This window comes from Prionailurus bengalensis, chromosome E4, assembly GCF_016509475.1.
Source record: "Prionailurus bengalensis isolate Pbe53 chromosome E4, Fcat_Pben_1.1_paternal_pri, whole genome shotgun sequence".
Lineage (NCBI taxonomy): Eukaryota > Metazoa > Chordata > Mammalia > Carnivora > Felidae > Prionailurus > Prionailurus bengalensis.
In genome coordinates this window covers 21,750,227-21,773,534 of record NC_057360.1, presented here as the reverse complement: position 1 = coordinate 21,773,534, position 23,308 = coordinate 21,750,227, and the positions used below count along the sequence as shown (strand labels likewise).

At 36.1% G+C, this 23,308-nt stretch overlaps 1 long non-coding RNA gene across 1 annotated transcript in view; it reads right to left on the bottom strand.

Annotated features, from left to right (window-relative positions):
- Positions 1-692: 692 nt before the first annotated feature.
- Positions 693-23,308, bottom strand: part of LOC122475848 — a 39,274-nt gene continuing 16,658 nt past the window's right edge. Inside the window, exon 3 of the long non-coding RNA XR_006295321.1 lies at positions 693-902. This is a non-coding gene — a long non-coding RNA (uncharacterized LOC122475848). The remainder of the gene's footprint in view (positions 903-23,308) is intronic.

The following is a 23,308-nucleotide window of genomic DNA, read 5'->3' as shown; positions in this document are numbered from 1 at the left end:
GAGGACTGTGCCCTAAGGATGAGCCTCTTCTAAAGCTTGAGTACTTACCCTCTGGGATCTATTGTTTAATGGCCCACATCTGCCATCCCCACCATTGCTATATGCCCAGTCTCAGACATCCCTTGCTCAACTGGTTTTAAAAGCCTTAAAAAAATACTGTACTGAATGCAGAGAAAGAAGGAAGACTATTTTCCTTAATTATAGCATCTCTCATGGTATGATGGTTAATTTTTATATGCCAACCTGGCTGTACCACTGTGCTCGTATATATACGGTCATACATTATCCTGGATGTTTATGTGAAGATGTTTTTGGATGAGATTAACATTTAAATTAGTGGACTTTGAGTAAAACAGATTGCTCTCCATAATGTGGGTGGGTCTCCCCCAGTCAGTTGAAGGCCTGAATAGAACAAAAAACTGACCTCCTCAGAGCAAAAGTATATGACCTTGTCAGATACTGCAGTATCGGCTCTTCTCTGGGTTTCCAGCATGCTAGCCCACCATGAAGATTTTGGACGTACCAGCCTCCATAAGTGCATCTTCCTTAAAATAATTACCAATTTCTTAAAATAATTCTCTTTCTCTCTCTCTCTCTCTCTCTCTCTCTATATATATATATATATATATATATATACATACACACACACACACACACACACACACACACATCCTTATTGGTCCTTTTCTCTGAAGACACAGCGGGTGGAAACTAATGTTTGTTTAGTGCAGGGTGTGTATCAAGTCTTCCATATATATTCACTCAGAGTCCTCAGGCAACTGTAGGATGTAACAGAGATTCAAAGAAATTAAGGAACTTCCCCCCCCAAATATCCAGGAAACGACAGACCATGGTTTGAATTAAGGTTTGTATTATTCCAAAGTGCCTTCAGCTACATGATCCTGCAAGGAAAAAAATGCATTTGGTAAGTGAAGACTTCCTGAGTTCCTATAGTAACCTAGTAACACAGTGAAGCCATAAAACTTTCTTTTATTAAGGACCATATTATTCTCTCCTTTTCCCACTTCTCTCATGGACAGCTATCTTTTTTGGTATTGTTGTTGCCTAGCATCCATTCTCTTCCCTAGTAGAACCTGATTTCTTGGGGGATTTGCCTCCTCCCAACGTGTGTAACCATGGTGGGAAGGAATTCAAGCCTATGCCTCTAACAATGAAACTTGAAAGGCCAGACCACTCCTCTCCCACTCCCTGGAACTGCTGGTGGGTGAGCTTGTGATATAAGTTCTTCTAATTGAAAATTTTCTTCCAAGATTTGAATTCTGGACAAGTGGTGTAAGGACAGAGAGAATAACCAGACATCTATCAGGGCAGCAACAGCTATGCCAGCCTTAGGATAATTGTTTCCACCTGATTCTTCATTCCTTGTTTTCTAGACCTCCCTTGGTTTCTTTCCCATGCCAAGTCTGGTCCCCTAACTTCCTATCTTATCTGCATGACCCCAATAGCCTTCCAATAAACTTCCTTTTTAAAGGTTAGCCAGAGTCTGCATCTTCTGCTTTCAACCAAGAAATTTAAGTGATGAGGAATCTCAGGTCATAGATCATCACTGAAGAATGAAATATCAAGTATGGTACCCTTTGATAAAACAGTTTAGTTATGACCTATGGTCATCTGGAAAAACAAATCTCAATAAAAGATAAAGTGTGAAGGCTTGGAACAATTTCTTGCATGGAACAATATAGAGTGTGAGAAATTCAAGGATGGCAGGGTAGGGAGGCTCTTGATGGCATTGGGTGAATAATGACAATGGAATTAGTAGACTCAAAATATTAAAGTACTAGTTTGGAAAAGTGGATGTAAACTCAAGGAATTTAGGGGCGCCTGGGTGGCTCAGTTGGTTAAGTGACCGACTTCGGCTCAGGTCATGATCTCGCAGTTTGTGAGTTTGAGCCCTGCGTCGGGGGTGAGTTTGAGCCTACTTCAGATTCTGTGTCCCCCCTCTCTCTACCCCTCCCCTGCTCAAGCTGTTTCTCTCTGTCTCTCAATAATAAATAAATGTTAAAAAAATTAAACTCAAGGAATTTATATGAAAATGTTGAAAGAATCTCCTCTATTTTGTACCTATTGGATTGTTATCAGAGTTGTATCAGTCAGGATAGGCCAGGTTATGATAACAAAGCAACTCCACAGTCTAACTGGTTTAAAGCAATAAGCATCACTCATACTGCAAATCCATTGCAGGTTGGTTGGCTGCTGTGTTCTGCACTCCCCTCACTTCAGGACACAGGCTAATGTAGGAGCCATTATATGGATCATTGCTGGTGACTGTAGCAGAGGGAAGGAAAGAAATTGGGGCAAATTGTGAAGTGGCTCTTAAAGCTTTTGGAAGGAAAGTGGGAGACATCACTTCTACTCAAATATATTTGGCCAAAGGAAGTCATATGGCCTTTCATAACTTTGAGGGGGCAAAGAAGTACAATTTTTCCCAGAATGAGAACTGGAAATAATGGTCGAGAGCACTAATTACTAGTACCAGAACTTTGCTAGATTTCTTGTAGTGCCTGGGTGACTCAGTCAGTTAAGCCTCTGACTCTTGGTTTTGGCTCAAGTCATGATCTCACTGCTCATGGGATCAAGCCCTGCATCTGCCTTTGCCCTGACAGCATGGAGCCTGCTTGGGACTCTCTCTCCCTCTCTCTTTGCCCCTCTTATGTGCATGCCCATGCACACTCTCCCTCTCTTCCTCAAAATAAATAAACATTAAAAAAAAAGAACTTTGCTAGATTTCTTATGTGAAAGTTAAGGCATCCATTAGGAAAAAAATGATCTAGAGGCATCAGAGTAATTTGAACCTCCAAAGTTTTTCTTGACAGAGAAGTGACTCTTCTCTCTCTCCTGTCTGAAAACTGTTTTCTTTCATGCTTGTAGGTACCTATATACCTTCATCTGAAGATAGTTCACATTGAGAAAGAAGTCAACAGTCTTTCTCATGCCCCACATCTTTTCGCTCTTAGACCATTAATTAGAATTATACCCTGGCATGCCCCAAAGTCCGAAATCAATATTGGAAAGTAAAATTTTATATAACAAAAGAATGGCAGTCAGGAACATGCCAATGTATATTAACTCTAAAGTAGGAAATATACATGAGACTAGATTTTCTAGATGCTTGACTAAGGAGAAAGCATGATTTTAGTTTTACTGAATCTGTCAGTATGGTCCACATACCCGAGATTCTATATGAAATAGACTAGCTGGGTTGATTCTAACATTTTTGGTTAACACACATACACAAACACACTTAAAAATGCATTCAACAGAGAAAGGTGGATGTTAAGTGTTAGAATATCTTATTTTAGAAATTATAAAAATGGGCAAATCTAGAGGGTCTAGATCATAGTCTCTTCAACAAACATCTGAAATATGTGTTGAAGGAAGTATGAATATCTTTAAAAGATCTGTTTTTAAACATCTGTTTAAAATAGCTGTAGGCCAGAAATGCTGCCATGAAATATTGCATTGGAAATGAGAAGCACCATGAGGGTGGCAGAGATAAGGCAAGACCATAATAGGCAGTGGGCCTGGCACTATCATCAGACTGGCCTATCTGGAAGAGCTATCTGGCTATGACTACTAGATTATGAATGAGTTCCCTAGGAAAAAATTGAGAGTGGAACAATCACATAATATAAAACAAAGCAAAAACTCCTGGTTCAATAAACAGAGGTCTTACTTAAGCCTTGAAAAGAAAAAGTCATGATCATATCCCTTAGCCAATTCCCTAACCTGATTGTTTACACTATCAGATCCCCTTGAAAAAGGAAAGACCAGACAACCTTGATGTCAGATCCTGCTGTAACATTAAAGTGCATTTGGGAAATGCCAAGATATCTCCACCAAAGAGAAAAACAACTTGCTGTGCTTTTGGCCCTGTACCACTAAGAAAGAGACCTAATAATTGGCATGCCTTGAAAGAAACATATACCTACCCTGTGTATCCTGCTTTGACCATTTACCGGAGGATCTGAAAAGCTACAGCTTTGATTGGGGCCCACAGCAAGAGAAGATGCCCTAAGCAAAAAATGTAAAATGCTACTGAGCTATTACTAACCTATGCTCATGGCTGAAACAGAGCTGAAAGTGAAAGGAGGGAATGACTGGAAACTTAAGGCAGTCTGAGCAATTACATAGGCATATAATTTTTCTGGAAACATTGGCAGAAGGCTCCTATTTTGGAGTACATGTTATCTAACTTAAGAATTCATAAAAATAGGGGCGACTGGGTGGCTCAGTTAAGCGTCTGACCTTGGCTCAGGTCCTGATCTCACTGTTTGTGAGTTTGAGCCCCGCATCTGGCTCTGTGCCAATAGCTCAGAGCCTGGAGCCTGCACTGGATTCTGGTCTCCCTTTCTCTGCCCCTCCCCTACTCATGCTCTCTCTCTCTCTCTCTCTCTCTCTCTCTCTCAAAAATAAATAAACATTAAAAAATTTTTGAAATAAGAATTCATAAAAATAGTTATTTTAATTCCTGAAATTTTTCTGATGAATGGAGAATTAGAGCCATTTGTTTACAATATAGAAATAGCCATTAAAAGCAGAGTCTGAATATCCTGGTTTGAATCCTTTGATAGTCTCACAGTGGTATGAAACTTTCATATAGAAATGGAAGTCCCAGAATTGTTCTGGCTTGACAGCTAGTCTTTTTCCAGACGCCTTTTATTACTAAATGTGAATTTTCAGGAACACACATTAATTCATCTTGGGGCATCATAGTCTCAACATCAGATTAGGTTACCAGTGTTTTTGTATAAATGCCTCTGGCTTAATGTTTCACTATTTTTAACTGCCCGTTTTATTTATAGCTTTAGTCATATTTGAGATTTTATTAAGCTTATTTGTATTTTTCTGATGCATCATTGTTGATTTAGGGGTCTTGAAAGTAGGGGTGCCTAGGTGGCTCAGTTGGTTAAGCGTCCAATTCTTGATTTTGGCTAGGGGCATGATCTCATGGTTTGTGAGTTCAAGCCCACATCAGGCTCTGCACCGAGCCTGGAGCCTACTTGGGATTTTCTCTTTCCCTCCCTCTCTCTGCCCCTTCCCCACTTGGGACTCTCTAAATAAACAAATAAATAAACTTAAAAAAATTTTTTTAAATGTTTATTCATTTTTTGACAGAGAAAGAGAGACAGAGCACAAGTGGGAGAGGCACAGAGAGGGAGACACAGGATGTGAAGCAGGCTCCAGGCTCTGAGCTGTCAGCACAGAGCCCGACGCAGGACTCAAACTCACGAACTAGGAGATCATGACCTGAGCTGAGGTTGGACACTCAACCGACTGAGCCACCCAAGAGCCCCAATAAATAAATAAACTTAAAAAAAAAAGTTTTATTTATTGAGTCATAGAATATAGCTTTGGCTCATTTGTCTTCATTTTTGAAAATTGAATTATTCCTCTTATATTTTGAGAAGTTATTTATGATATCCTATTACCTAGGATAATTATATATATTTTTTTCTTACTCAGTATTCATTATAAGTATATTAAGACAAAAACTTAAAGATTTTTTTGGCCTCAAAGTATAGTTAGTGGTGCTCTTTTCTCCATAGTATGAATGATAACATGGAGTTTCATCATGCTCTATAACAGAAATACTTGCGAGAAAAAAATGATAGGGTCTCTAAGACATATAATTTCAAAAAAAGCTGATCTGGATTCTTCATTTTGCTTTTAAGTGACAATGACAGAATAATAGCCTATTGGTGGGTGTTGTGAACATGCTTCACTTGAATTCTCTGTGTTTCACTTCTTAGAATTCTTCTATTCATTTATGTGAAGAATGAATTTCTAAGGGCTATTTTGAGAAGGGCAGTGTAAGAGTGGGGAATGAATCAAAGGTAGTGTGACATGCATGCCATATATAATCTCAGTGGCTTTTTTATTAGGATAGACATCTTAACTGAAAAGAAGAGAGTCTGAAGATGTTGGACCTGTTACATTGACTTGTAGAAAAAGAAACTTTTTGACCCTGCGTGAAGTTCCACCACTGTTCTGATGATCTATTCCGAATAACATTTCTTATTTTACAGCCTATTTCATCTCTTATTAACATGACTAACTCAGTTTTCTTGTGATTAACATTTGCCCCGTACATCGTTTTTTATCCTTTTACTTTCACTTTCTTTCTTATATACAGCACAGAACTATATTTTGGTTTTATTTTTGTTGTTAATCCAATCTTTCCATGTCTTTCTTTTAACTGATGATATTCATGTAAGTTCCTTTATGTTTATTTTGATTGTCATAGAGTTGGGTCTAATTCTACTACCTTATTTATTTTTAAAAATTTTATTTGTCTTTTGTCCCCTCTGCTTATTTCTTTAGCATTCTTATCTTTTTGTTTGTTTTTCTTTTTCTAGGACCATTTTTTACCCTCTGAACTGACTTGGCTTTTTTTGCATTAATTTCTATTCTTTTGTGGTTATACTCAAAACTTTACTACCCATTCTTAAAGCCTATCTTGTATAGTATTTTCTTAAACTCAATTTGAAGGTATGAAGCATAACACATATAGAAATGTGTAAAAAGCATAGTTACTATTTAATAGTTACAAAACAAATACCTGTGCACAACTCAGATTAAAAACCATAATAAGCACCTCCAGAAACTTCTTGTCTATTTCATCCCAATTATAAATTTCTCCCTTTTATTTAGAAGTAAGCCTTATCCTTAATTTATGATAAGTTTCCTTGCTTTACTAGTTGTATATACATCCATAATGAATATATTTTAGTTTTACTCTCTTTTTAAAAAATTTTTGTTTATTTATTTATTTTTTGAGAAAGAGGGAGCAGGAGAGGGGCAGAGAGAGAGGGAGAAAGAGTGAATCCCAAGCAGGCTCCGCCCTGTCAGTGCAGAGCCCAATGTGGGGCTTGAACTCACAAACTGTGAGATCATGACTGAACCAAAACTAACTGAGTCGGATGCTTAACCAACTATGCCACCCAGAGCCCCTAGATTTACTTTTTTTGAATTTTATATAAATGCAACCATACTGCATGTTTTTCTTTTCTGGCTTGCTTCTTTCCCTCAACTTTGTTTCAAAAATCCATTCATTTTTTTTTGTATGAAGTTCCAACTATGGTTGGTTGGTTTATTTTCTTTCTTGCATAATATTCCATTGTATGATTATATCACAACTTGTTTATTCACTCAACTATTTATGGCCATTTGGGCTAGTTCTGATTTTTGAAAATTGTGAATAATGTGATGAAGTACATTATTGCATGTATATGCTGATGCACCATATCCTTGAACTTTTAAGAATGGAATTAGTGTACCCAAGGCCACTGTAATGGGTAATGGAAAACAATTTTCCAAACTAGTCAATGCAATTTATACTCCTGTCTGCCGTGAATAAAAGTTCCTGTGACTCAACATCTTTAACATAGTATTATTGGTAGCTTAAAATTTTTGCCAATCTGGAGATTGTATAGTGGTATTATCACTGTGGTTTTAAAATGCTAATTGTTATAAAAAGATTAAGCATGTTTTCCTATTGTGTTGGCCATTTAAATTTCCTCTTTAGCTAAGTGTTTATTCTGTTCTTTTACCTGTTTTACTGTTGGTTTGTCTACCTTATTCTCATTGATTTGTAGGAGTAGTTTGTATATATTTTGGAAGTAAGCATTTTGATGATAAAATGTTTTAATGCTGATGAGAATTTATATCTACTTAAAATTTAATTTTATAGTAGCTGGTTCCTGCTGCATAAAAGCTCAACTGATTTTTATGTATAGATTTGTATCTAGTTGCCTTACTAGATTCTCTTATTCTCATGATTTTCCTGCAAATTCTTTTAGATGTCCTACATGAGCAACAGTATCTGTGAATAATAACAGTTTTCTTTCTTTTTTTTTTCTTTTAACCCTTTATACCTTTCATTTCTTTTTCATGTTTATGAATGATCATGACTTACAGTACAATGTTGAATAGAAATGGTGGTAATGGTTATCCTGGTCTTGTTTAAGATTACAAGAATAAATCTTTAAACTTTTATCATTGGTTATAGATTGTCTTAATCAGTCATTGGACCAGTAATGCTAACAATTAGAAACAAGATTAGCAAATTAAACTCTACGGTGGTAAAAGGAAGGTTAGTAAACCTTAGTTAGTAAAAAAATTAATGAAATAGAAAACAAATATACAATTGTGATTAACCAAAGCAGTAGTTAGTCCCTTGAAAAGACTAATAAATTGGCAAACATCTCTCAGAATTGATTTTATAAAAAAGTAAAATCCCCCAAAAGGATTAAGAATGAAAAAGAGGTTATCACTATAAATGTTGCAGGTATCAACAGATAATAAAATTATGGAGAAATTGGATTATTAGTCAAAACACTTGGCCACAAAGAAAATTCTAGGCCCAGATGACTCTTTTGGTGAGTTTTACCTCTGCTAACCACGCAAGGAAGAAACAGTGCCAGTTACACAAACTTTGTAAGAAAATACAAAAAGTGGGTCTATTTTCCAACTCATGTTAGGATATGTAAAAGAAAAATTGCACCAGAGCAGTTAAACAGACAGGGAAGAAGACTTTATTCAAGTCTTGGCTGACGACATTTTCCACATTACTTTTGAAATAAATGATATCTATTCTTACTTTCATTGTTGCTGATGGGAAGTCAGCTTCAGAGTAGCTGTGGCTCCTTTGATTTTTGAAAACTTTTTATTGTTTTTGGGTTTTGATATTTCATTATGATGCATTTAAGTGTATATTTAAAAAATTATCTTTTGGAATTTGTTGGACTTCTTGAATTTGTGGTTTGTTATCTCTCCTCAGGTCAGTAACATTCTTAGCCTTTATCTTTTCAAATTTTAAACCGGTTTCATTTTTGCTTTCCTCTTCTGATGGTTCTCTAATCAAACATAAGGACATTTTCATGGTCTCCTTCACACCTATTATCTTCACTTCTGCTTTATTCCATTTTATTTTTCATTTCTCTATCCTGTGTTGTGGGTTATTTCTTCTAATTTCTCTTGTAGTTCTCCAGCTGGTTATTTCTTACGTTATATCCAATCATTGCCAGCTATGTCCATTGTTTTTGTTTGTTTGGTTGGTTGGTTTTGTTTTTGTTTTTTTACATAGAGAAAAAGTTCATTGTTCCTTTCGTTCCTTCCTTCAAATCCACATTGAGGTAATCAACGTTAAGTGTGTATCCTTTCATACCTTTTTCTGTGCCAGGCAAATATATAGAGATACATGGGGTCTTTTTTTTTTTAATAAAGAATTTTTTAGAGCAGTTTTAGCTTTACAATAAAACTGAAAGGCAGGCAGGTTCAGAGATTTTCCATATATTCCCTGCTCACACTCATTCATAACCTCCCCCACTATGAACATCACTCAGGAATGATATTTATATATGTATACTACATTGACACATCATAATCACCCAAAGTCTATAGTTTATCTTAAGGTTCACTCTTGGTGATTCTACGGGTTTGGAAAAATTCATAAGGACATGTATCCATCATTACCACATTATACAGAGTATGTTCACTGCCCTAAAAATCCTCTGCTTTGCCTATTCATCTTTCCCTCCTTATCCCTCTCTGCCAGCCACCACACCTAACAACCATTGATCTTTTTATTGAATCCATAGTTTTGCCTTTCCTATGATGTCATATAGTTGGAATCATACAGTATGTAGCTTTGTTGGATTGGCTTCTTTCACTTACTAATATGCATTTAAGATTTCTCCTTGTCTTTTCATAATTTGATAGTTCATTTTTTGTTGTGTGTGTGTGTGGTTTTTTTTTTTTTTTTTTTTTTTTTTGCACTGAATAATATCCTATTCTTTGGATGTACCATAGTTTATTTATCCATTCACCTACTGAAGGGCATTTTGGTTACTTTCAAATTTGGGATATTATAAACAAAGCTGCTATACAAGCTTCTTGCAACTCCTTTGGGTAAATAACAAGGAACATTATTGCTGGATAATATGGTAAAAGTTTAGTTTTGTAAGAAACTGCCAATTTGTCTTCAAAAGTAGCAGTACTAGTTTGCATTCCAACCAGCAGGTGTATGAGAGTCCCTGTTGCTCTAGATCTTTGTCAGCATTTGGTATTATTGCTCTATATTTTGGACATTCTCACAGATGTGTAGTAGTATCTCATTGCTTCAATTTATATTTTCCTGATGATATATGATGTGGAGAATCTTTTCATGTGCCTATTTGCCATCTTGATTGCTTTTTAAAATTTCTCTCACTTTATTTTTCACTCTTAGATATTCTGTTTAGTTCTTTCTCTCATCAGCTATGTCACTTTTCATGATTTCCTGTTTCCCATACATATTTGTACGTTTGTGAGTTATTTCCTTAAACATGTCAAGTATACTTGTTTTTAAAAAATCTGTGATTCATTTTACCAGTATCTGAAGATTTTGCATATCTGTTCTATTGTCTTTTGTTTCTGCAACTCCTAGAATAGTGCCTAGCACCTAGAGTGGGTCCTCATAGTAGCTGCATGATAAATATTTATTGAATGAGAAAATTAATGCCCATTTCTTGCCTTTGTATCTTATTTTCTTGTCTACCACTCTTGTTTTGTTTTTGTTTCTTTTGCTACATACCAGTTATAGGTTTTGCAGCTCTGGGGCTCTAAGCTTTCTTTATTTTTCCAAATGGAGGCTTTCTTCCAAAACTTAGCCAGTGAACTCCCTTCTGTCTTTTAAGATATTCAATGCTTTAAAAAGTGTTGTTTTATTTATAATGTGTTTGGTAATTTTCATTATTTCTTAGCAGGAATGCTGTATGAACTAGCAAATCATTAACAGAAATTTCAATGAATTAGGGGTACCTGGGTGGCTTAGTTGGTTAAGCATTCGACTCTTGATTTTGGCTCAGGTCATGATCTCATGGTTCGTGGGTTCCAGCCCCACGTCAGGCTCTCTCTCTCTCTCTCTGCCCCTCCCGTACTTCTGCTCTCTCTGTGTCTCTCAAAAAGAAATAAACTTAAAAAAAAAGAAATCGGAATTAATTAATATCTTAACCCCTCCCCAAATATAAAAGCCTCATAACACTTTAACTCTATTCCTTCCCACTCTGATAATTTTGTCTAGGCTTTCCTTTTTTTAAAAAAACATGTTTATTTATTTTTGAGAGAAAGAGAGAGAGTGGGAGGGGCAGAGAGAGAGAGAGAGAGAGAGAGAGAGACAGAGGATCCAAAGCAGGGTCCATGCTATAAGTGCAGAGTCCAATGTAGGGCTTGAACCCGCAAACCATGAAATCATGACCTGAACCGAAGTCAGTTGCTTAACCAACTGCACCACCCAGCTGCCCCTAGGATTTTATTCTTGTCTTTTCTTTAGCTCCATAAATTCAACATTGCGCTTTCTAAATTACATAGTCGATATTTGCTTTGATTTACACACACACACATATACTGCTTTATTTGCTTTAGTGTAGATTTCTTAATAATAAAGCCTTTCAGTTTTGGTAAATCTAAGCATGTCTTTATTTTACACATTCTTGAAAGATAGTTTTGTCTCTCAACAACTTGAAGAAATTATCCCATCTCTCTGATTTCCTTTATTTCTGTTGCTGTCATTCCAACAGTCATTCCTTTGTGTGTAATCTCATGGTTCCAGGATTTTATTGGAATATATTGCGATTCTATAGAGACTTATGTTTTTATTATATCTAAAGAATTACAACCACTATGTGCTCACATTTTGCCTCTCTTTTCTATCTATTCTCTTATTCTGGAACTCTGGGTCTGTGTTAACCTTCTCTTTCTATCCTCCACATCTCTTTCATATTTCCCATATCATTGTCTCTTTATGATGCATTCTGTGTAATTTCTCAAGATATATCATCAATTCTCTCTGCTGATGTGCTTACTGCCTAACTATTGATTGAGCTTTTAATTTCAACAGCTATATTTTCATTTTTAGATGTTTGACTTCCCCTCAAATATATGGGTTTGTAGCTTTTAATTGATTATCTTGTGATGAAATCCTTTATTTCTTTAAACATTTCATACATGTTTGCCCAAAATTTATAAGTCTATCTTCTTATACTCTATACAGAAAATCTTAGGGATCTGAATCTGTTCTTTATTGTTTTTCTGACTTTAATAACATTAACTACTGTTTTCTATGTAACCTTTATTTGTGATCAGATTGCCTTATCTTACTATGTGGCATTTCAGTGGGTCTATATTAGGCAACAGTTCCAGCAGAGAGGATTTGATCTGTGCTTCTGCCAGTACCCATGGGGTTATAAAAGCTAAGGATCATTTTAGTTTATTCTAAGGATCTTGATCACCTCTAAGGCTCAACTCAGTACTTCAGTGCTGGCCTAAGCCTCAGTATCCCAATAGCAGTACAGCATTTGCCCTCAGACTCTCAGGGCAAGCCAGCTCTTCTTGGCTGCCCACTACTCCTAGCTCCCAGCTCTGGCCACAGTAACTCTATCCAACCACTCCTCCTGCCAGCAAGACACTAAGAGGACTTCTAAAACTTCTGTAAGACTCACAGTGCCTCAAGCACCTGTCCTATCCATAGGTTGGAATTCTGTAGGAGGAAGATCCCACAAAACACTTATTCTACATGAGAACTAGAAACAAAAATTGTAAAATCAATGCTTAGACTCGATTCTGTAGGCAGAGAGGTATCAGCACTAAGGACTATCAGTATCCTTTTCTATCAGGAACATTGGGATAAAACTACTCTGAAAAGTTGCTTTGTTCACTCAGAAAATCAACCTGTATTTTTGGGATGCCTCCTAAGTGCCGAGATCTGTGCTTGTTAGGCACTCAGTAAATACAAGGTAATTTGACAACACTTTATAAATAACATTTAATATTTCCATTTTCCAATTTTTCTAGTTCTTATTGCCATTTCTAATTTCTCTACCTTGGACCATGGTTTTATTCTATATTCCTAATCAAATAGCAAATATAGGAAATTTAGACATAGTCATTAGTGAGGAAAGGAAGAGATGATTGTGTAAAAATACATTCTATTTCTAAATAAACAAATGGGCAAAATGGGTCAAAATGCCAAATTATTAACAAACTATTCCAGAAGTAAATTTGAAAGCTTAGCTTTCAAATAGATCCATGGAAACCTATTTAACTTGTAATGTAACAGATTACTCATGTGCTCATTCGTTCAATAAATGATTACCAAGTGCCTATTATTTGCAAGGCACTGTAATAGGTGCTAGGGACACAATAGTAATAAAAGTAAAATAGTTCCTCTTCCTGCATAGCTTACAGTTTAGCCAGAGATATAAACTATACAAACAATAGCAATGAAAATGCAACCAGCCATGAAAACAATGAGGAAGTACCAGGAGATACAGACACACACAAAAACATGGATACGCTAGTATGACAAAGGAAAAGGGACAGTGAGAGGTGTGGGAGAAAAGATGTGCAAACACCAGTAGGCAAGAAAAAAGATACTACTTTAGCAAAACAAGGAGAAGTTACAAGTAATAGAATGGAAGAGAATGTAGGACTATGTTTGGGACAGATGATGAAAGATGAGTCTGGAAAGATAAATGAAGGCCAGGTCATTGAAAGCAATGTTGGAAATCTTTTATTTCTTCAAAGAGTAATGGGGAGTCGAAGGATTTTTAGCATGGGAATAAATTGAGTAAGTTTGCTCTTTACAAATATTCTTTAGCTAGAGTGTGAAAAGTGAAATGGAATGGCAGAGGCAGGGAAGTCTAGGAAACCAGGTAACATATTTTCAGTAATTCAGGTGAGAGATAATTTTGCCTTTATAAGATTAATGAGGATGGACATGGAGAGCAATGGATAGATTCAACAACAATTTAAATATGCTGCTTGTATGGGAATGAGAAGGTTAAGGAGAAAAACAGTGTTAAGAGATGACTCTAGATTTGGCTTAATCAGCTCTCTCTAAGGGGACAATAGTTGCAGCTGGGAAAGTTGGATGATAGGAACACATGGTTCTTGCTGCCAACGAAACTTCCATAAGATACTTGTGTGGAGAAGGGGGATTCTTTCTGTTTCTTGTTTCTGATTCAGTGAAGAGAGAAGATTCTTTATTTGCTCATCCCCAGTTGAAGAAGGAATGTTATCTCCAATATGGGCAGTAAGTAGAAGCAAAAAATCAAGTTATCTATTGGACGTGATGGAGATGAAGGAAGGACAAAGGAAGATCTGTGGGTGGCTGTTACCTAGGGGTTGGGAAAAGTAGGGATCCCAGCTTGAACTTAAGTTGGGGCCACTGCTATCCAGCTACATCTGTCATGACTTGTAGACTGATAGGATGTGTCCATGAGGAGCCTAGAAGCCCTCCAGAAAAGAGCACATCCAATGCCATGTTAAATATTGCAGAAAAAAGGTGAATCAGAATACAGCAGAATGTTTGTAAAATAGAGGTTAAAAGTATGGGCTCTAGAGTTAGAGTGTGGTGGTTAATAGCAAAGTTTCAAGTTATGACTTTACCACTATATAACCCAGTTTTCTTGTTTGTAAAAAGGATAACCTACCTACTTCTCTAATAGGGTGGTTGTAAGAATTAAATCAATTGGTATGTACAAAGCATTTAGAACATCCTCTGACCCATAATGACTTAATAAATATTAGCTATTATTATTGTTGCTTTACTTCAGCAATTCATAGACTTCAGACTTGAGTCTTGAGGTGGAGATGAGGGTGACAGGGAGTAGGTGAGAATATAATAATGAAATAATGGTCTTGACTAAAATCTTGCTAATGTATTAGGGCATAAGAATTACCAAAAAAGGAGTATTTGTCACACTGTCAGACATGCCATGGTACCCACTGGACCAGGCTGGATCTGGAAGGTGATGGCTTACCCTGGATACCAGATACAGGTTCCACGTAGATCCCAGGCAGTGGGCCTCACTGAAGGAGACCAGGTCCCCAAAATGTAGGGCAAAGTCATCCCTAGATAATGTTCCTTTGCTATTTTAAGTTTCACTGTTTGTCATATGATATTTAGTCTTGGAGAAGCGTATTACTAATAAAAAAATAGTATGACTTATTTTTGAATAGCAAATAAGGTATTTGGAAGCCATCTGAGTAAATTCTCAGTTGTGTTCCTGCTAAAGTACGTGAAGTACATGCCACTTGCTCAGTAGGAAAGACTACTGGCAGACTCACAAGATGAATCATTGCTGAAATGTATTCAAATAAAATTAGAGAGCAGAACCAGGGATAGAGTCTAACAGGAAACAGGCCCCGTGGGTCATTCTGAGTTATAACTTTTTCAGCGTGTCTGTATGAGTTCAAGTTTATTTGGATAATACTAGGATGTACTGTATTGAGTAAGGGGAAGACTTTTCTGTAACATACGGGAAAGTTTTCTTTTATCAGTCAGGTTTTATCATCTGGATTTTCACTTTTTATGCAAGTTTTCCCCCTTCATTTTAGAATAATTTTGGTCAATGTTTTTTCAAGATATGACTAACTTATATTTTATTGTTTTTAGAAAAAGCTAAGGAGTCACAAGGACATTTTTTTTTATCAGACTAAAACAAGACTGCACAAAATTTGAAATTCATCCTTGGTTTTTATCTGAAAGTTGATAAAATAATCCAAATTGATACTTTCTAGTCTTCAGCTTCCAAAGCACTTTTTGCAATCCCTTTTTCACTCTGCATGAAGAGTTTTGTTTTTTGTCTGTTTTTTTTTTTTTTAATTTTTTTTTTTTCAACGTTTATTTATTTTTGGGACAGAGAGAGACAGAGCATGAACCGGGGAGAGGCAGAGAGAGAGGGAGACACAGAATCGGAAACAGGCTCCAGGCTCTGAGCCATCAGCCCAGAGCCCGACGCGGGGCTCGAACTCACGGACCGCGAGATCGTGACCTGGCTGAAGTCGGACGCTTAACCGACTGCGCCACCCAGGCGCCCCTTGTCTGTTTTTTTTTTTTTTTTTTTAATTTTTTTTTTCAACGTTTATTTATTTTTGGGACAGAGAGAGACAGAGCATGAACGGGGGAGGGGCAGAGAGAGAGGGAGACACAGAATTGGAAACAGGCTCCAGACTCCGAGCCATCAGCCCAGAGCCTGACGCGGGGCTCGAACTCCCAGATCGCGAGATCGTGACCTGGCTGAAGTCGGACGCTTAACCGACTGCGCCACCCAGGCGCCCCTGTCTGTTTGTTTTTTAAACTCCAATATGGGCATGTAATTTCCCTGCTCAAGACTCTTTAAGTTTTATTGACCACACCAGGCCTGCTCCAATCAGGCTTCCAATCTGATTTCTCTTTGTGTCTGTGCTCCAGATATTCAGGACTTACTTCTGTTCTTCAGTGTATAGCCTTCATTCTAAATCAGATATCAGAAACCCAAATATAGGCAGAGGCAGATTAATGTAAAGTAAAACAGGTTGGTTGTAAGGCAGTAGGCAGTGGTAGCATGGATGGAAAATTGAATGAAAGTAGTTGCTCCTTGGTTCAGCTGGTTGCTACCATGTGTTAGAGCCTCTCGTTTTTTTCAAGAAATCTGGAAATTTCTTTATTTTTTTCTGTAATCTTCAAGTGTATATGGCCCCTCAAAGATGTCCACGGCCCAATTCCCTAAACTTGTGAATATAATATAAAGATGTCCATGCCCTAATTCCCTAAACTTGTGAATATAATATCTTGTAGGACAAAACAGACGTCACAAAACCCACTCCCCCCCACCCCAAAAAAAGCAAAAAACAAAACCCAAAGCAAAATAGACTTCAGAGGTGTGATTAATCTAAGGATCCTAAGACAGGAAGCTTATCCTGGATTATTTGGATGGACCTAATATAATCATAAGGGTTAGAAAAGGGAGACAGGAAGGTCTTAGTCATAAAAGGAAATGAAAGAGGAGGGAGAGAAAAGGGGGAGAGAAAGAGACAGAGACAGAGGGACAAAGAGAGAGAGAAAGCAGCAGAGATAGAGATGGGAAGTTATTTGAAGACGCCATACTTACTGGCCTTGACGATGGAAAGAGGAACAAAAGCAAAGAATGCAGGTGGCCTCCAGAAAATATAAAAAGTTCTTTTCTAGAGCCTCCAAAGGGAATGTATCCCTGCTGGCCTGCAGACTTCTTGATTTTAAGACTTCTGACCTCAAAACTGTAAGATAATAAGTTTGTATTGTTTTAAGCTGCTCACTTTGTGGTAATTTGTTACAGCGCTAATATGAAGCTATTAGAAACCCAGGAGTTATTTTCTGGTAAGAGACTAGAGTTATTGATTAATTCTAGATTTTTAATACATTTTTATTGATTTTTAAAATCATGCACAAAAATCTCACTCATGTAGAAATAATAGTTTGGTAAATTCATTAGTACTGATCCAGCAATTAACATTTTAGCAATTTTCCTTCATCTGTCCCACACCTTTTCCTTCTCTGTGCTGGAGTAAACAGTATTTTATAGCTAATCATAGACATTATGTAATTTTACTTATAAATACTTCAATACGTATCTTTAATGATAAAGACCTTCTTTTAAAACTTAACCCTTTGTGACTATCATATCTAAAAAATTTAATAATTCCTTAATAACATCTAATGCCCAGTTCATATTCATATTTTCCAGATTATTCTCCAAATGAACTTTTACAGTTGTTTATTAGAGTTAGAATCCAAACAAAGCCCACACATTACATTTGGTTTTGTCTTTTAGTTGCTTTTATTCTGTAACTGTATCCTTCACCCACCTACCCCCACCAAAGTCCTACTTTTCCCTTCCATTGAATTGTGAAGAAACTGGGTATTTGTTCTATCAAAGTTGCGTGGATACTACTTAAATTTTTCTTTTTTTTTCTCCATATTTCCTGTAAACTAGCAGTTGGACCTAGTGGCTTGACTAGGTTGACTAGATCTATTCTTAGTCTGCTTGGGCTACCATAACAAAATACCATAGACTGGGTAGCTTAAACAATGAACATTTATTTTTCTCACAATTCTGGGGGCCTGAAAGCTCAAGAAGTTGCTGGAAAGATAGGCTTCATTCTCAGACGTCTCTTGGTTTGTAGGTGGCCACCATCTCTCGTGCGTGTTCACATGACCTCTCCTTTGTGGACACACAGAGAGAGGTAGAACAAGTTGTCTGGTGTCTCATTAAAACAGCACTAATCCCTTTATAAGCATCTTCCCTTCATTTAACTGAAGTTACCTCCCAAAGGTTCCACCTCCAAATATCACACTGGGGATGAGGGCTTCATCATGTGACTTTGGGGAGTGGAGTGAGACATAGTTCAAACTATAGCAATACGATTCAGTGGCTTTGTTTATTGGTAACAATACTGCATAGGTGAGAGAGACCCTGTTCTTCACATTTCATCACACCATAAGAATATGTCTGGTTGACTTTCATTTAGTGAGGCTAAGGTCGGACGACGCCCACTTCATCTGTAAGGTTTGCCGTGAGCATTTTTATTCATTGATTCAATATATTATTTTATTAGGAGACATATACAAGTATCAGACGCTCAACTGACTGAGCCATCCAGGCGCCCTGGTCTTGGTGATTAAGACATGGACGTCTTTGGGAGCCACAGTATTGCCTACCACAGATGCAAAAATATGTTTTATTCACTTTTAGGTGAATTATATTTCAAAATAAAATATCGAGAAAGAGAGAAAAAAAGGAGAAGCAGAAAAAGGAGGAGGGGAAAGAACAGCAACAGGAGCTCAATATTCAAAAAAATTTTTTAGCATTTATTCATTTTTGAGAGACAGAGAGAGACAGAGTGCGAGCAGGGCAGGGACACAGAATTCGAAGCAGGCTCCAGGCTCTAAGCTAGCAGCACATAGCCTGATGCAGGGCTCGAACCCACAAACTGTGAGATCATGACCTGAGCCAAAGTCAGAAGCCTAACCGACTGAGCCACGCAGGTGCCCCAGAGCTCAATATTTTAAAAACTGAAATATGAAATATGTGGTAACTTAGTAGACCCAAGAGATCTGAATCTGAAACAAACAATGAAAGATTCAGGAGGAATTTTTTTTTCCCACTGTAGATCCCTAGAAGCTCAGAAGTTATTGGCACCAGGTACCTGTGAAAGTAGGGTGAAAGCGAGGCAGAAAACAGGATGACTGATTGACATTTTGTGTAAGTAGTCAGACTACTTCCCTCACTTTCTGCAGCTAAACCTTGGCAGAAAGCTAGGGACTTATATAGAGAGGATAGAATGAGGATCTGTGGACTAGAGAACAACAGGTAAAGTTGAAGACATAAGTACCTTACCAAAGTCAGAAGCTTTGTAGTGTTTTATACTGAAGTGTATATACTGAACGTGTTATATACTGAATGTTGTGACACTTGGTTTTCCCATATATAAAATAGGGACCCAAAAAAGTCATTTAATAGGTCTGCTTGGGGGATAATGAACTTAAGTGTTTGGCACTGGTGTCTGAAACATATATAAGTGGCCCCCAAGGATGATTTTTAAAATAATCAGTATGGCCATGCATTGAGAGAAACCTGAGGTAAGCTGGATCCTTTCCATTTGCCTGGTCTTGACCCATCCACCCATCTATATCTGTAATGAGCTGAAGATGAGCCTAAGAAAAGATACTGAAATTGAAGAACATGTAGAATAGGAAATATAAGAAAAAGCAGAATGAGCATAGTAGTGGTCTACTCTTTTTTTTTTTAAATAAATAAAATAAGGACATGTGTGAGTAGACAGTATCTGTATCTTTATAAATATAGTATAGATAACACAATTTTAGGTCACTTTAAGTACCTAAAAGCAATAAATTAATTGGTAAATTTAGGCTCCAAATAGATTTCTTGCTAGAATAGTTTACTGAGTCCATATTATTGCAAATATTATTTTAAATTATAAGTTTAATATAATCATGAAGCAACCTTATAGAGAGTTTGGGAAATAAAGACAGGGAGAGAAATTATTTCCATAAATTCATAAATTAAACACCACCATCACTGACATTTTGGAATCTCTTCCTTAAAGTTTCCAATAATCCACGTTTAGATAATTTTTTTTACATATTTGTATTCATAATAAACATACAACTTTATATTCTGCTTTTACAAATTTAATTCACACAAGCATTTTTATATTGCTACAGAGTCTTTCAAACTCTGTCATTAGATTCAGTCTAATATTTTATAATATTGACTTTATTTTTAGAAATTGAAGTCATATTAAACTTTGTGGTACATAGAATTATTGTGATGAACAACTTTGCATGGTTTGGGATGGTTTTCTTGTAATCAATCATAGACTTTTTTTCATAGACTTTTTTAAAGATTTTGGACAATGTAATTATATAATCAGATACTTCAAATTACAAATGACTCTAATTAGAAGTGTTAGGTGGCAAGGAAACCGTTAAGTTAATTTTCAGCCAGAGTTAAACAATCAAAAATACTAAGTTATTGAAGATAATATTTCTCTTAAATTTATACCAAGGAAACTGAAAAGCCCTAAGCCCACTTGGGAGTCATTTTAAAGTATTTTAATCTTAAAAAAGATTAAAATCTGTCAATTTTAGACAAAGTTCATAAAAGAATAGAATTTACCTAGCTTTACATTATTAAAAAACTCTGATAGGATTTTATTCAGATTGTTTAAATTGGTATAAACTATGGTAATGTTGGAAACTCTAAAATGGTGAGGATAGCTACGTTTTCTACTTTATTTCTGATTATCATATAACTAATGATTTACACTGTAACTTTAAATGAGAGCTATTTCAATTTGTTGTGTCAACTCTGTGATATTCATCCACTCATGCATCATCTTGGAAAAAATTTTCCAAATCATTAACATATTCAAATCACATTCCAAGTAGACTGAGCGATGACCACGTAACAATTACATCAAGTTTCGGTATTTTTACACAAAAATGATAAAAACTTTAGTTCAGGAAACTAACTTTGAGGTAAAGTTAGTTTATTTAGTGTAAGATTATTATTTAATTCAATATGAATCTTTTGGATGCCTCACCTCTAGGAATTTACTGTCTTTCTATTGGGCAGACTAGGCTTGAACACATTACACAATTGGAAGAAAACATAAGTACATGAAATCCAATGTTAAAACATTGATAAAGGTTAGTAATCAGGGTTTTTTATTTAAAAGGGACTATATAATAAAAATATACATAGGTACTAAACACTCACCATGTCTCAAAGGTAAGTCCAACTGAATGGATAATAAATGAAACTAAGTTGCTGCCTTCAGTGAACTCATAGTCTACAGAACTCAGAAGATCAAGAGTTGGTTTTTCCTTTTGCCTTTCCACTCTATGTTATTTATCTATCTCTATCATAGTGATTTTCTGACCGTATTGAATTAATATTCTATAAGTTCTATAGAGAGCTGCAAGCAAAGGGGAATGGATGGTTAGTTCTGAAGAAAATCAAATTGTATAGGAATTGATATTTCCAGTGCATTAGAAGAATCAGAAGATATATGTAGAGAAGAAGAACAAATTTCCAGGCCAAGTGAATTGAATACTCAAAAGTACTTGGTTGTGAAAGAGCATAGGATATTCAGGTGAGGATGTATTTATGGGGGGTAGGAGCATAGAGGTGAGTCATGTGAGGCTCAGGATATCAATGGGGACCAGTTATGAATTCCAATGCCAATAAGTTCCAATTTTGTTTTGCAGGCAACAGGGATCAAATGGAGGATTAAAATAAGAAAGTTATCAGATATGGCAGTGTGGATATTAGATAACAATGCGAAAATTCTGTTTAGTAGGAGACCAGTTAAAGGCTATTTTTATGATCTTGGTGACAGATTATGAGAGGGCTAAAGTAAGGTAGTGGGCTAGAAGGTACAGCACATAAAATCTTTCCAGGTTATAAACAATAGGATTATCTTCCTTATTTCTTGCTTTTTGGAAGAATGGAGTGAAGAAGAGATTGTTTTTGAGGCCTAAATCTTGGGTGAGAAGAAAAGACTGGAAATGGAATTTAGAATCACTTATTAGAATGAGAGTTGTAGTGTGATGATTAAGAATGTGAGGTGTGACTGGAGACAAGGAAGAACCTAATAAATCAGGGCACGTAGAAAAGAAGAAACACCACTATATTTTTGTAAACAATATTCAGATTTTAAATAAACATTGACTATATTTTTAGATTTTTAAAAAATTTTTAAGCAATCTCTACCCCCACCATGGCGCTTGAACCCACAACCCCAAGATCAAGAGTTGCATGCTCTACTGACTGAGCCAGCCAGGCACCCCATGACTGTATTTTTAAATTGCCAACTATTCTGGTACATTTTTATGCCAACTATGAGCCATTCTCAGATGATGTGTTAACATCAATGTTGCCTTTAAACTGGTGTTCTAAAATAATTTTGTGACAAGATGGGAAAATACTTTCATTACAAGTGCAGACAAAAACAGATACATTTTAAGGGGAAATTTGTACTAACTACTCACAAATGTTTTCTTTGTGAATGGCTTTTCTAACTTTCCTAAATATTAGCACCAGCAGTCCTTAGTTTCTTGACTCTGTGCCTACATTCTTAGAAGTAAAAACATGTTTTGAATAAGTTGGTTATTTTTAAGATGATTTTGAAATAGATTCTCTGCATTAAGACACTTTCACTGCTACACACTATTGTATATAAACAAGATGTAGTGTTTATAGGTGATTCCCTCTAATCAGATATCTTATGTCCTTATGATCAGAGTAATAGTAGTTTATGAATATTCTTGACTTATTCTTTTGAAAATTTAATGTTTTAAATAGAAGTGGTAAGAGAAATTCTTTCTCTAGGTTTAATTATGACAAGGCAGAACTCATTTAGAAATCTGTGAATAGCATGAAATTTGAGAGGCTATATCTATAGCATCTTGAAGTTCATAATGAATGGGGAATTTCAAATGATGTTAAATAATTTTTTTTCTTTTTTTATCCCTTGCCTCCCTCCTCCCCTCCTCCTCCTTTCTTCTTTTTTCTCTTTCCTCCCTCCCTCCCTTTTTTCTGTCCTTCCTTCCTTCCTTCCTTCTTTCCTTCCTTCCTAGATTTTCAAAATAATAATAATTAGGCAATGAGGCCTACTATTTAGGAATGGGGAACTAAAATTAACAGTCACAGAAAGAAAACTTATTTTTTTCTTTCCTAACCTATAACTAATAACTTTAAACTGTGTTCAAACTGCAGGTCCAGTTGAATTACCACCTGGTTTCTGAAAGTACTTTGATAGTGAACATAAAGCTCTCCATGGTAGTCTTTGAAAAATTGTGGGAAGATGGCAGAAGTCCAAAAAAGAGCTGTTCTGATACTTTTAAAAAGAAGAAAATGATAGAGCTTGGGGATTTCTTTTTTTTTTTTAATTTTTTTTAACGTTTATTTATTTTTGAGAC